The sequence below is a fragment of the Myotis brandtii genome, unplaced genomic scaffold (genome assembly GCF_000412655.1).
Source record: "Myotis brandtii unplaced genomic scaffold, ASM41265v1 scaffold128, whole genome shotgun sequence".
NCBI classification, from domain to species: Eukaryota; Metazoa; Chordata; class Mammalia; order Chiroptera; family Vespertilionidae; genus Myotis; species Myotis brandtii.
In genome coordinates, this window is record NW_005354508.1 from 618,967 (window position 1) to 634,840 (window position 15,874).

A 15,874-nucleotide genomic window follows, 5' to 3' on the forward strand; every position below is an offset into this window, starting at 1 on the left:
TCTTTGGAGTCAGAAGACTTTGTGTTTAAGATGGATGCACTCTGTGTCTGGGATTCAAACAGGAAAAACCCAGTATATAGTGTTATTTTGTTACCTACCTCCTATATTAGCAGAAATAATGACTAGATATGGAAGGGAATAAAATGCTATGGAGATTTCAACTTTCATTGTATGCTTTTTACCTTTAAGCTTAGTGTCAGAGTGATCTTTCCATTCAACTAAGTAACATTAGCGAGTAGGAAAAGTAGGACTGGGGAGCTATTAACACTAAATGTCGCTAATATAAATATTATAAATTCAACCCCAAAAATACTTCTAGTGAGAGGAATAGTGAATGTCCTTGTTATGTCTCCATGTGTGTGTCTTCAGAGAACTAAGAGCTGAAAATTTCGTTAGTAACAAATTGGAAGGAATATTAACTCTAACTTTGAATTTATGTAACACCTTGCTGCGGAATTCATACCATGAGTATCAAGAGATTAAGGGACTGAACAATGTTCAGAAACTAGGCAAAAGAGACTCATTTGCATAAGTACTATTTCATCAGAGCTAAATTTCTCTTTATTGGAGTGCCAAGTGATTGCTTCAATAACAAACTCAGGTCTGCAGGACACATGGTTGGATTCTTGTGTGACCAAACTGAAAGTGGCTTTTCCGAGCTGAGCCTCAGGTATGACACACTGTACTATATCCAGACACCCTTTACAGTGTTATTATCTCCCCTACTGGTTTAATTTATGTATTTAATTTTAGTTTCCAGGGTGCAATATGGCTAATTACTTGAGAACTGCAGAACCTTACAAGTGAAATTTTTGCTTCTATAATTTGTGACACATTATGTATAATAATGTACATTTAATTTCCTCAAAAAAGATAATTATGCTAATAGAATGATTTGAATAAAAATTTGTACTTTGTGGTGAATTATATTCTATACCTACTTATTTATATTAATACAAGTCAATAAAGGATTTTTAATAAGCCACTTTCACCCTGGGTGGGCAAGTCTGGGAAATCATACAGGCACCACCCCTGCCCTTAACATCCTCAGGAAAAAGACGTGTTGCAGACTATGGAAGGCCAGGATTTGTATTAGACAAAAGTTCATAGTGATACTGCTGTAACAATCTGGTTATTATTTAACAGGAAGGGAGTCGAGGGAAGAGTAGATAATGTAGGCATGCCATTTATATAGCTTTGCTAGAACGTTGTAACTTAACACTCTCCATGTCTGTTCCCCAACCCATAGGGTAAAGGACTGGACAAAGGCAGGCCCTGTAAGGTCTCAGTGAGGTGAGATGGTGCCTGCTTGTTGATCACACCTGGGAATAAATTACTGGACACCACAAGTGCACAAAACCTGAATATTGAAACTTCTGAACAAAGAAAGGCACTCTAGTGGTTTTTACTCCCTCTCTTGCCTGCTTGCCTGTGCTCCTGTGATTCCTGTTGCAGGGGGTGCACTCCCATGTGCCCACCCACTCATAGACTGATGGACTTTAATCAGCCTGAATGCAGAGTTGGACCCAGCTGCCACATGGAACGGATGCTCTGGACACCGGCCTTGCTTTTGGCTCTGTTGGACCGCCAGCAGCACCTCTTTCAGGACTGGGTTAGGGCTCATGGGACTTTACAACCCGAGGAATGTAACTCCATGCACATAAAGCCTTTCACCACATCTCATTCTCCCCTGGAAATCTCAGACAATTCATTTTCTAAAGATATTGTAAGAAACTCACTTGCACAAGCCATGGGGAAGTTTGATTCTCCAGTGACAATAGGAAATATCATATAGCTGTAATGTATAAAACCAAATTTGGATATACGTACTTTGGTAGAAGAAATAAACTCATTTGTGGAAATCTGAACACAAAGCCAGCTTCTTTTGATAACAATTTTGTATTGGTTATAAAAAACAATTCAGAGTTGTGTGCCTGAGCATTTTGTGGAAAGAGGTCTTTTCTATATTTCAATTATTCAAGCTGAATAGTGGTTTGTAAAGTGAAATTCAGACTCATAGTAGGTTCTGTATAACTGTGGTAGAATATGCGGTTGAGGAAAGGTGAAAATTAACATTAAAAACCAAGTACTTGGGGTGTATTGATGCCATTTTTTCACTTATTCTATATGCCCTCCCCCTTTTAATAAAACCACCCATTTATGAAATCTCAGACTTCTGAGTCACCATTAGGTATGCAGTGTACAATAAATATACTTGAACAGAAGGTCAGTACTAGTCATTAGTCATTAGAGCACTCATCTTGCATAGGCAATATTTTGTATTACTAAATGCATTTGGTTTGTGCTTATAAACTCATACCTATTTTTCCATTTACATGAATACCATGACTAGAGAGTGAGTAAATTTTCTCATATTTTTTCTGTTGCTGCTAACACATTAAAATTCAATGATCTAGCAAATAGATCTATTATGTGCCCATTATGGGTTTACTTTATGCCAAATGCTTATTACTTACAATGGAAGCTATGACGGCAAAACCAGGTCTTCATGAAGTTATTAGATACGTAATATCACAAATTTAAATGACTTAAAATTGAAACTGTTCATTATTTTTTTTCTGTCTACAAGGTTAATAAACTATTAGGACAACTTCCAAAAAACACAGACCTATAAAGAATGAAAATGTGCTATTAGTTCATGACCAAGAGCAGAGATTGGAAATGTAAATTAAAAAAGATTTGGGTACAAATCCTGTATCAGTGCTGTGTTATTGGGCAAGTCATTTTCAATCTCAAAGTCTTATCTTAATCATCTTATAATAAAGACACTGTAATAAAGCTGCTGTGGGAATGAAATAAAATTATATAGATAACAGGATTATAAATTCCTAGCACATAGTAAGCATTCAATAATCAGTAGCTATTAAAATACATATTATGAATCATCTTAGTAACTCACTAGCATGTGTAAAATATAGAGGCAGCCTTGCAATTTAAACAAATCATAGAAAAAATTTTAAAAATAAAAACTGTATCATCAATTTGTGGGAAAAGCTCAAATCATTGGAAGAATTTTTTTAGAAAAATATTCTGTCATTATGGTTCACTTAACCTATAATGTAGGAAGTGCCACTATGGTTTGTCAAAAGCAGACAATGCTGCTATGAAAGTAAAAGCCTAATTTCTTTCAATAAGTAGAAATAAATTTTAGAATCAAAATGGTGGTCAAACCACCTTATTTTGGAGATGAGAAAACCGGCAAAGAGAATAAAAATGAAGGATACAAAGACATATTTTATTCCAATTCTCTTTTCATAATTTAAAATTTGGAAGAAAAATTATAATATTCTTCAGTACTCTTTAGACATTTTTTTAATTTCATGCCATGTTCTTTAAATGTACAAAAGAGAAACCCACAAAGAGTTGAGGTAATCTATGCAAATACTGCATGGATATTAGTGGCATTCTCATACTACTTTCTTATACTATTATAAGATGTTTGAAATTTGACCTCTTGTTCAGGGGTAAATTCCTCCTTTTTCCTCTTTGATGATACTTACACTTACTTTTTTACATAAGAATTCTGAAAGAAATCAATGGTAGCTCTAAGCTAAAATTTGAGACATTTTATGATAGTAAGATTCATGGTATCCTTTCTTAAAGAGTGTAGTCAAAATCATTGTTCTCTGATGAGGTTTTGGTGCTTTAAAGTTATCAATGTTGGCCTTTCATCTTGCAGATTCAAATATTTTTTAACAGAAGAAAAATCAAATTTTAATACACATTCATGGGGAATTCAAATATGCATGAATAGTCCCTCAGTAATTTTTTCAAGAGTTTTGATCTGTGTAACTGAGCCCTGTTTGCCTATAAAATACATTATATAATTAATACTACATTAATACTAAAGAAAAGTGCTCTCATGCTTCTGGGCCTTAGTGCTACAGTGAAAACTAGTTATGTCCTAGTTTAAGAGAAATTTTAGGCTTTTGGTATTTGCTTGTCTAATGAGCTCACAAGAAATATTACCTACACTTTGGAAAATCCTGGGTGCTTTATTAATTGTTCTTCTAAATTGGCCTATCTCAGGTTACTCTGTCCTTGGACAGCTAATTGTTCCTTTCTCTGTGTTCCCATAACACTCTATTCACACCATTATTATAGCACAAGAACAGATTTCCATATAATTATCTGTTTACATTTTATGTCTTCCCCACTAAACTTGGAACTACTTGAGAGCAGAAACCTGGTATTCTTTAAACTTAATAGACCAACACCTAACTCTGGCGAGAATCCAGACTATACTTGGCACATGGTAGTATCCTGCACTAATACAGATTCCTTGAAGTTTATTACCTTAGACAGTTCTCATGGATCTAGTTAAAATTTTTGTGGTAATAAGCTATTTTGGGATAGATGGTAAGTAGAAAATTATCATTTATTGCATGAATGTCTACTGTTTGCATTGGGTATTATATGTCATTCCATCATAATAACACTTGTAAAGTGGTAGCATCTACACCCTCATTTTTTTATGTTAGGATGTTTTCTCTCAATAAGGTTTATAAATCTGCCCAGTTCACAAAGTCCCTAATGGAATCAGGATTTAAAATAATAACTTTACCCCCAAAGCCATTATGTTATCATACAATCTTATGACCAGCCATACATGATCAAGTCAAGGTTAGGGAAAGGGTGGCACTTAAAAGCAGAACCAGGACACTTTCTAAAAGGACAAGGCACATGATAATCACAAGGGAGTAAAGTGTTACTCATAAAATAATGGAAATAATTTTTTTTATTTCAGGTCTTTAGAGACCATCTATTGGTTGATTGTTTATTCCATATTATGTGTCAAATATTGTATCGGGATATGAAGATTAATAAGAAGTTGTCTCTAATTTCAATAGGAGTTTACTACCATAGTGGAAGAAGATAAAATTTTAGTCAAACACATTTTCTATTATAGTATTATAGGGATTATAAGCATCTATGACATACATAATATAAAAGGATATTTAAAAACATGAACACTGGCATCAGACAGATTTGAATTCAAGTTCTGACCCTGTTATTTATATGACTATAAGATCTTGGGCAAATTATATGCTCTTAGCAATAAACTCTTTAGTTGTAAAATTGGAAAAGTATACTAATTCACTCATATGACTGTTTTATAGGTTAACCTAGATGTATGTCTTTCATGTCGAAAATAACTTATTATTACTAGTTATTATGTACAGGTACACAATACTAGGTACACCATGTTAACTAGGTGATTACTAGGTAGACAAAACAAAGGAAAACTTTCAAAAGCTGAATCTTATGAGAAAGAAAGCAGGTGGTTGGGTTTTATTTAGTTTAAAAAATGAATGAATGATTAGGGATTCTCTGATAATTAGCATACATTGGAATTATATAAGTTCCCCAAAGGCCACATCCCCTGCCTAAAGGAAATAAGAATGAATATGAAGACTTTTTCATATAACCAAACTTCTTACACATTTATCTAGTTTGCAGTTGACAAAACAGGGGAAAGATACTTCGAACTCACCCATTTCTAGTTAAAACATTTTTAAATCCAACAATCATATAGAATTTGAATAAAATTGCCAACAATTGTGTTGACAAATAGCTTTCAACAGAAAGTGCAGAGTAAACTAATCATTTCAAAAGAGTAGATAGTGAGTACAGGGGAGTATATAATAAAATCCAATCATATTTTTGCATTGGTGAGATTGGTGAGCATGAATTTAAATGATATATGATAAATTAAAAAAAAATATTTCTATATAGAGTCAGGCTTCACTAAACAATCCATTTTGTAGAATCCTCTAAATGTGCACTGAATACCCAATGCATAGTCAAATATTACTCACATTCATTAAAGTTGAACTTGCATTGTAATCTACTGAACTTCACAATGCACCAGAGTCACTATATTTGATCAAGCATTTAGAATTTTTTTTAAAAAAAATCATAGAATATTTACTATTTGAGGAAAGATTATCTACCACTCCTACCACTGTGATAGCAACTTATTCCTTGGGTCTGGCTGATGTCTTCTCTGACCTTTCATAGATGTCTACAGGAAGATTAATTCATGAACTTACCTTGGAGTTAAGCCTATTATCCAATTGTTGAAAGTATTAAATACATTTTTAACCCAAATATAAATTCAAAGTACCTTTTCTTTAGCTCCAGGGGACTGATCTTTTCCCTGCTGTATTAGGAGAATATGAATAACTCCCTTACTTCACTGATATTTGAAATTTGAAATTATAGACTGTGATAGAGTACCCTCTAGTCATCCTTTATGTGGCCTCCTAGAGAGATGTGGTACCCGCTCAACATTTCTCTACTTTTTATCATTCAACCTTTTTGTCCGTTCTGCTACTTTTCCCCTCCAGGCTTTTTTGTCCCTTTCATTAACCTGCAGGGGCTTGGTCTATATCACATCCCTTCGATTGTCACACTAGGAGTAGGTGACCCTGGCTATTCATCAGCTGCCCAGCCGCTTTGTCATATGGTCTTTGTATTGTATCTCTCCCCGCTGTGTTTTTCTTCTGCTGTAGTGCTAGTGATACTCAAGAGATGGTTTAAGTGCCCACGGTCACATCCCAAAGCATTTAGAATTGTGTCTTTTCCTATGAGTGAAAATTCATTTGACCTGAGAATGAGAATACAGTTGATTTCTTGCTTCTAAACTTGTTCCTATAGTTTTAATGGGGCAAAGTCTGGAGGGCCAGCATACTTTATAAACACTGTTTAAAGGGGAAGACTTTTTGAAGAATAAGAAATTATTTTCTCAATTATGTCTTTCTTAGATTACCTTCTGAATTTAATAAATATTTGTGGAAAATGTATGAATGTATTATATGTAAAGCATTAGATCAAGTGGTGCAAGGATTAAAATATTAGTAGGAAACCTGATTTTTGAATTATTTTTCCAGGAATGAAAATGTGTTTGGGCTCCTGAAAATGTTTTTGGGATGATGGAGCCATATTTCTTCACCTTGTCAACTATGTATCCAATGCTACAGTAGTTTGAGAGGTGTTATATATAAAGAATAGCCCAACCTAATTCTAATTAAATTCAACCTTTTGTCCGTTCTGCTACTTTTCCCCTCCAGGCTTTTTTGTCCCTTTCATTAACCTGCAGGGGCTTGGTCTATATCACATCCCTTCGATTGTCACACTAGGAGTAGGTGACCCTGGCTATTCATCAGCTGCCCAGCCGCTTTGTCATATGGTCTTTGTATTGTATCTCTCCCCGCTGTGTTTTTCTTCTGCTGTAGTGCTAGTGATACTCAAGAGATGGTTTAAGTGCCCACGGTTACATTCCAAAGCATTCAGAATTGTATCTTTTCCTATGAGTGAAAATTCATTTGACCTGAGAATGAGAATACAGTTGATTTCTTGCTTCTAAACTTGTTCCTATAGTTTTAATGGGGCAAAGTCTGGAGGGCCAGCATACTTTATAAACACTGTTTAAAGGGGAAGACTTTTTGAAGAATAAGAAATTATTTTCTCAATTCTGTCTTTCTTAGATTATCTTCTGAATTTAATAAATATTTGTGGAAAATGTATGTATGTATTATATGTAAAGCATTGGATCAAGTGGTGCAAGGATTAAAATATTAGTAGGAAATCTGATTTTTGAATTGTTTTTCCAGGAATGAAAATGTGTTTGGGCTCCTGAAAATGTTTTTGGGATGATGGAGCCATATTTCTTCACCTTGTCAACTATGTATCCAGTGCTACAGTAGTTTGAGAGGTGTTATATATAAAGAATAGCCCAACCTAATTCTAATTAAATCTAGAATTCATCATTCACTACATAGGTACAAATTATCTGAGTTGTCTAAATCTCTTGTTTGATTACTCTGCAAAACTGCAAATAATAATAATAACAATACTTATATCATGTTATTGTTGAAAGGTTTTAATGAGGTCAGTTATGCAAAACACCTAGTAAGGAAGCACTCAGTAGTGCTTGCTATACTTATTTTTCTCTTTTATTTCATATATAAATTTTCTACCCTTCTCAATATACATATTTGCTCTACATTGCCTACTTCAAATGCTCTTTGAGCTTAACTTTAGCAAAAACTCTTTCTTTATAGCTCACCAGAATATCTTTTTTTTCATGCAACTACATCCTGAAATAGTACATTTTACAGAATTCTTCGCTTACTATTCAAGTTTATGTTTGCCAACCATTATTTTTTCTAAACAAAATAAATAATAAAATAATATCATCATTCATCACTTTTTAAAATAAGGACTTTAGTGATTCTTATTTGTTTACTGTTGGTATATACATTTTAGTATTTTGCTCAACTATTCAGTTTATTTTATGCAATACAATTGCAAAAAAAAGAATATTTGTATATAGTGTTATTTTAAAATAGGGTTATAGACCTTGATATTTTTATTTTATTTAAGGAAAACATTCTATTCTAAAATTTTTATTATAATTTCTTCTATGCATACCTCTATAGCAGAAAATGTGTTACATTTATGAAAAATATGATGGAGATTTTCCTCTCACTTATTTAACTATTTCTTTGTTCTTTATTTAAAGTCTTGTATTTGAAGGGAAACTGCATTTACATTGGAAAATAATATAGCACTTCTATTGCTTTCTGTAGTTTCCCATGTTTTTAGCCTTTTCTCAACATGTACATGGCAATATCTAATTTATATATTCATAAATATTTATAAGAATAAAAAATATATAATTTTATTAGCCTAAGGCTCTCAAAATATAGCAATAACTAATGCAAGAACAAGAGAGCTGTTTGTCTAAAGGCTATCAGAAAGAAATGTAAGGATTCAATTGGTGTATACTCTAATCAAAACCAATGCATATTTAAAAAAGTGAAGTAGAACAAGCTCAAAATTATGTAACAGTGAACACTTAATTGACAGATTTATTTTACATTTGTACTTTAATTTTATGTGAATTAAAATACAGTATTTTCATATATTGTTTTGTATCATTCACTGAGGAACCCTGGTTCAACTTGTGAACCAATATTTCTGACCAGTTCCCATAAGGCATCTACAGAGACAAATGTTTACATGCTACCTGCTATTCTAATGAATAATGATCTTTTATGGAAGGTTTTATTTAAATATATATATTATTGGTATTGGAAGGTAGTATAACATAGTTCTTCAGAGTTTTTTATAAAAAATAAATATTGCCATAACCAGTTTGGCTCAGTGGATAGAGCATCGGCCTGCGGACTCAAGGGTCCCAGGTTCGATTCTGGTCAAGGGCATGTACCTTGGTTGCGGTTAAAAAATAAAAATAAAAAATAAATATTACTGAACATTTGTTATATTTAAGATATTGGGATAGGAGAAAATGGCAGCTGATTAGGCAGACCTGCCATGCACCTTGCTCCATGATCAGTCTGGAAATACAAATAAATTGGAGAGCATTCAGCTGGAATTACCAACTGAGGTCCAGCTGAGGAGGAGACATATCAAGGAAGGAACGAAAACACCAGGAGACCAGTAGAAAGGGTGAGGTTGTGAGAGGAGCTGGCCCAGCTTCCTGGGGCAGCAGCCAGCAGGCTAAGAGTAGGGAGGGAGAGCTGAGCTATGGGAGAGTCTGTTCCCGCAGAAGATAGAGGCCCGGAACCATTGGCAGGCTCCACAGCTCAGAGCACCAGAGCCAAACCTGTGGCCCACGTAACATCCAGCTGTGAAAGGCAGCAGGGCTACTGGCCATAGTGGAACTTGTAGCCCATAGACCAGAGCAGGTTGGAGAGAAAGCCACAGTTTTCTTTTAAATTTTTTTAAAAAATTATTTTATTTTATTTTATTCTAAACCCAGAGCTCTGTGACATGGCACCAGAGTTAAGTTAGGGTTTTTCAAAATGCTGACACTCCGAGCTCAAAAGGTTCACCATCACTGGGCTAGCCCTTCTCAGTAGCCACAGGGCAGGGAAAAAAAACAACAACAAAAACAAACCCATCCTAGATGATATAGCCCGAGTCACCCTTTGGTGCCCTGCCTACTACTCCCTGCATTTTGACCTTCTCAGAGGAAACAAAAGCAGAGGCCATGCCTCTGGGTTTGGACAGTTCAGGAGTATCAGTGACTGGATTGGGGAAGGGGCCATTTGCCCTGCTATCCTGGGAACCAGACTAGTACTTTTCCCACATAGGAGAGCTGATAGAAACTCTAGGTTTCCAGCTGATCCCACTGTATTGCACACAAGAATCTTGGCCCAGCTAAGAGCAGAGTAATATTTTGGGCCACTTGCAGAGGAGCAGCTCTGGGATAGGGAAGCACACCCACCACATTCCCTGAAATCTAAATAGCACCGCCCCCACCTAAAACCCTTTCAGAAACAGACTTTTTATTAACAGCTGGCTAGCAGGCAGCGGCAGAATTTGGAGAACCAGGAGAAGTTTGCTGACCCAGCCCTGGGCCCTGTACTGCTAACAAATTTGTTTTAGAGGGCAGATTGGCTCCTCCTGCTTGCAGCTAAGTCCTGTGGAAACAGACACACACTTGGAGCTCCAAGCAGGTTACTGAAAGCCAAAGGAGGGTTGATTTTTGACAGTGGTTAGCACCAAAATATCTCATGGGAAGCTCAGAATGGGCAGACAGAACAGTTAGCCACAAGCAGAAGAGTGGGATCCAAAGGGAGCGCCCAATGGAACAATAAACTCACCTGAAAGGAATGCCTCTTCCCTTTTTGTTTCTCTTCCTGTAAGATATTTTCTCTTTCCTTTCTTTTTTCATTTTTTATTTATCTCTCTGCTTTATTTATTTTTTATTATTCTAGTCTCTATTGTTTTATTCATATATCTAATTTTCCTTTTCCTACACAATCTTTTTTCTTTTTGTCTCTCTCTCTTTTCCTTTTCTCCTGCAATGTCATCTTTTTTTTCCTTTTCTTATTTTGGGTCTATCTGCTTCCTCTTCTATTTTCCTTTTCAAAACAATTTTCTGCTTTATTTTCTTCCTCCTTTATTATAAACAGTTTCCCTTCCCCTATTTCCCTAATTCTTTATTTTTTTCTTTATTTCAGCCCTGCACCTACATATTCCACTTTCTCCGCATCATAATTTTTTTTGGTCTTTTTTTGTTTTATTTTTTGTTTGTGTGGGTTTTGTTGTTGTTGTTATTGTTTGGTTGGTTGTTTTGTATTTTTCTCCTCATATTTTTTATTTCTTTCTTTTCTTCTATCATCCTTACTCTCTTCTGTGGTGGTTGCTTATAATTCTCTCTTCTGTGGTGGTTGCTTTTGTTGTTGCTACAGGGGTCTTGTGTGTGTTTTAGTTTTGTTTCTTTTGTTTCGCATCTTATTGTGTTCTATTTTGTTCTGTTCGGTCAGCACCTCCACAACAGCTTGTACAACGTAGTCAGGAATGAGTCACATAGTCAGCCAGCCTGAGAGGAAAATCCATCCATGAATAAGACAATAACATTCAAGACCCAATTATAACAGGAGAACCCAAATAACTCAAGCAAGAGACTTTCCTAGAGCACACAGCTCAGGAGATCTGAGAGAATGTACCCATTGGGTCCAAAAAAAAAAAAAAAAAACTAAAAAAGACTTTGTTTCTTTTGTTTCGTATCTAGTGGTGTTATATTTTGTTCTGTTCGGTTAGCACCTCCACAACAGCTTGTACAACATAGTCAGGAATGAGTCACATAGTCATCCAGCCTGAGAGGAAAATCCATCCATGAATAAGACAATAACATTCAAGAGAGAGAACCCAAATAACTCAAGCAAGAGACTTTCCTAGAGCACACAGCTCAGGAGATCTAAGAGAATGTACCCATTGGGTCCAAAAAAAAAAACAACTACATAAGACCACCCCACAAAGTCTGACCTAATACATAGAAATAAATACAAAGAAAAGAAAAAATGGGGAGACAAAGAAACAACCCCCAAATGAAAGAAAATGTTTTTACCTAATTATTTCAGGCCCTTCCAATTCCATATATATAAATAAATAAAATTGATCTTTGGAATTTTTTGGCATTAAGACTCCATTCCCTCTAGTTTTTCTATGAAGCAGTTAATGTACTGAAAACAACTACTTAAAAAATCTTTACTACAATCTTAAAGTCTTTTGTGAATCATTTATAGTGCAAATTATACCTCTCTAATTTATGTGTTTTGTAAATTCAGATTTATCTACTGAAATATTTTACTTATTCAAGAAAATTTGACCTTTGAAAATGCGGTAAAGGTTGTTTCTAAAAACTGTCACTCTTCGGAATGTAATTTCAAAGGTGAAAAATGGCACCATAGTGAGGCCACATTTTTAACATTCCTTAGCAATAAAATTCCCCTCTTTCAGTAAGTTTACTAGTTTTTGTGACTAAGGACATTACCTTTTAGTAGACTGAATGTTTAGAGATTCTGAACTGCATTCAAAGGCATTTATACATGTCTTTAAAAATAGCGTTGGCATCTTTAATACCCTCTGAGAACATAGAGGTACACAGAGGTTTCATTATCACTGCTTTGGGAATAATGTACACTGAGCTTCATTTCTCCAAATGAAATTATGTAAAAATTATTTATTTTGCCAAGTTATGTTGGAGGAAATATTTATTCTATCTACTAATCTTGGCTCAAGCTAAATATCAAAACTATTGATTCATCATGAAACATAAAGGTTTAACCAAACAAAGAGTGAACAGATGGTACAAAAGAGACTCTTCCAAAGGAAAAGTGCTATATATATATTAGAGACTATATATAAATTTAAAAATTATATTTTTCAGGATGTCTCTTCATCACAGTGGCAGAGAGAATATAAAAATTACTGTTTGTCAAATTGTAGGTCACCTATCTAGATAGACTCAAATATTAACTTCATTAGTTTCTGAACATGACTACCTCATCTTGAAGTTCTTAGACTGCCCACACAAAATTAATTGCTTCTTTTCTTCTCTTCCATGGAAGTTGTCTTTCATGTGTATTGCACTCAATTTCTTTTCTTTCTCTTACATATTCTCTTTCCTTATTAGATTATAAACACCAGATAGTAGAAACTTCCTGAATCCATGAACATTTGATTATACACTGAAAGTAAGCACAAAATAAATATTAATTGCAAATAGGTTAAATCTAGCCTGAAAAATATTTTTATATGCTGCCTTGACTTTTTAAAAATAGTAAGCTTACATAAACCAACAATCAGAAAGAATATAACCCAACTTTGGTGATGGAACATTTACAGTAATGAAACATTATAAAGAATGGAGAATGTTTTAAAAGTTAGAACCCAAACTATTTATGAGCATGATGTTAGTGAATAAGTAAAAGGCATAACTATTTTATGGTAGTTGTGATCATAAAACTTTAAAAGTGAAAAAAAGAATTTTTTCAAATCCCAATATAACTCTTTGAAATTTTGTACATTGATTATATGATTCATCTGGAAGTATGAAGAGGCATCAATAAAAACATAACTCTTCTTTTAACTCTTCATGAACAAGCTGAAATCGGAAGGATACAAATAGAATTATCTCTTTTCCTAATGCTTTCAATAATTTCTGCTGTATTTCTTTTCCATCCTTTAGCAAAATCTCTTGTAGTTCTTAGTACTTTGTGATCAATTATAGCGCTAAAGTCATTTATATATAATGAAAAAATTTTGTCCTATATAAGTTAAACCTTTTACTGCTTTAAGAAATTCCACTTGGTCTTTCACTTGCTTCCCACTCAGAATGGTGAAAGGGATATTATCTTTTCTACTTTTATCCACTTTTGCTTGACTGCTTCTGAATACACCAAAAGTGGGAAAAATAAGAAGTATTAGCTAGAAAAGGCAATATTGGTGATACTGGAATCTTCTAGGATGTACCTTTGTTGGCAGGTGCCCACATATGTAGTGTGATGTATTTTTGTTGACTGTCCTGAGAGCCTCTTTATTAGGGACTTCAACAGTGCATCCTTCATATGGGTGATAGGCTTCTTGACTAAATTCTTATTATGCCCTCAGATGATATGTCCTAAAATACTTTTTCTCCTGGAGTCCTCTTGTATCAATAGTCAGCCCCCTTAAGTAGGGTTATTGCAAGATTGCATATAACCTGGTAAAGTTTATAGTATCTGATTATGACATAAGTAAACTACATATTCTTGATGTAAAATTGATTAATATTTAAGATAATATAGGTTATTATGTGAAAAATATGCCCACTGTGATGTCTAATTCTAAGAAATGCATTGGATATTTGTATAAACTAGCAAATTCATATATTTAAATATGTAAAAAAATCTTTAATTCTGAGATTAAAGTGGTTTTAATTTTATTTTTGTGGTTTTTCACATTTAACAAAATTTCTATAATAAACATTTTTTGCTTTGGTATATAGAACCAATCAATACTTTTTAAAAAATAGCGTTTTGGAGGATTTCGAAGCAAAGTCAAAGGCTATTTTAGAAGTTAATTATTACAACAGTATCTAATGAAGACAACATGAACACTAGAAGGAAAAAGAGCAGGTGATGCTAAATTACATTTTAGAGGCAATTTCTAAGGCAGGTGGAGTGATTTGAATACTCTCTCCCCAAAAATTCATGTCAACCCAGAAAGTCAAAATGAGACCTTACTTGGAATAAAGATCTTTGTACATGTAAATAAGATAATGATCAAGAGCATCCTGGATTCCAGTGGGCCCCCAAGTTAGTGACTGGGGTCCTGATGAAATAAACAAGTAGCACAATTTAAAGTACAGAGACATCGAGAGATGTACTAAGATAGGGGCAGACATTAGAGGTATCTAGCCCCAAGCCAAGAAACACCAGAAACTAGGATAAAAGCAGGAAATAGATTCTCCCACAAAACCACCAGAGGGAACCAATCCCAATGACATCTTGATTTTGGACTTCTGATTTCCACAACTATGAGAAAATAAATGTCTGCTGCTTTAAACCTCTAAGTTTATGAAGATGTGTTACAGCAGCCTTAGGAAACTAATACAGTCAGAGCCAGGGGCACCTCAAATGGATGATTAGTTTCTACTTTGGGTTTTCTTCACAACATTTAAGGTGATATTCAAGGATATGACTATTAACTCTACAAAGCATGGTGTAGAAAAATTATGACTAAAAGAAAGTTATAAAATCATTTGCTTTATTTTCTTTGTTGTGGATATGCAGAGCTAAATAAGGGAGTTGTAATATGTGGATGATGCTTCTATAACTTAATTTGTAGTCTCTTACTGTGCCCTTACATACTGTGTTGTAAATGTTATGGACAGAGTGGGTGGCCTTTTTTTTCTCTCTCTCATTGAAATCGTAATTTTTCTTATTAAATCTAAAATGGCATATTATATTTTTCAGTTTTATAAAGATGTGTATTGGACTCTATATGACATATTTAGATAGGGGAGATGCTTTTTTAAAAAGTCACTTGCCACAACACTTCCAATTGAGAAATAGGGTGATAATAAATGCCTGCTACATTAACATTTTTGACATGTTGGATAAAATAACAAAGATCCCGAAGAGCCATGATAATAATTTCAAGGACATTGCTCACCCACATCTCATTTTGTTTATAAACAAACTTTGGTTTTATGTTAATGTGCTTTGGGAAATGATTCTCATGGTCTATCCAACTCCAGGTGCACAACAAATAATCAAGGAATCGGGGCCAATTGAATGGCATAACCAGAATTTTGCAGCTTGAAATAAGGTTTGAATGAGGGGTGTCAGGAAATGAAATGTAGGTATTTAGGATGTAGTTTAATACCTTGGGTTTCTGTTTATTTCTTTGCCTCATCATTGTCCATTCTTAACCAAAAGAGAGAATATTGTATAAGTTAGAATTTAATGTATTAATGTTTAATATTAATAAAACCTTAATAAATTATTGATATTATTTATTTTATTATTATATTAATTTTGAAATTTAT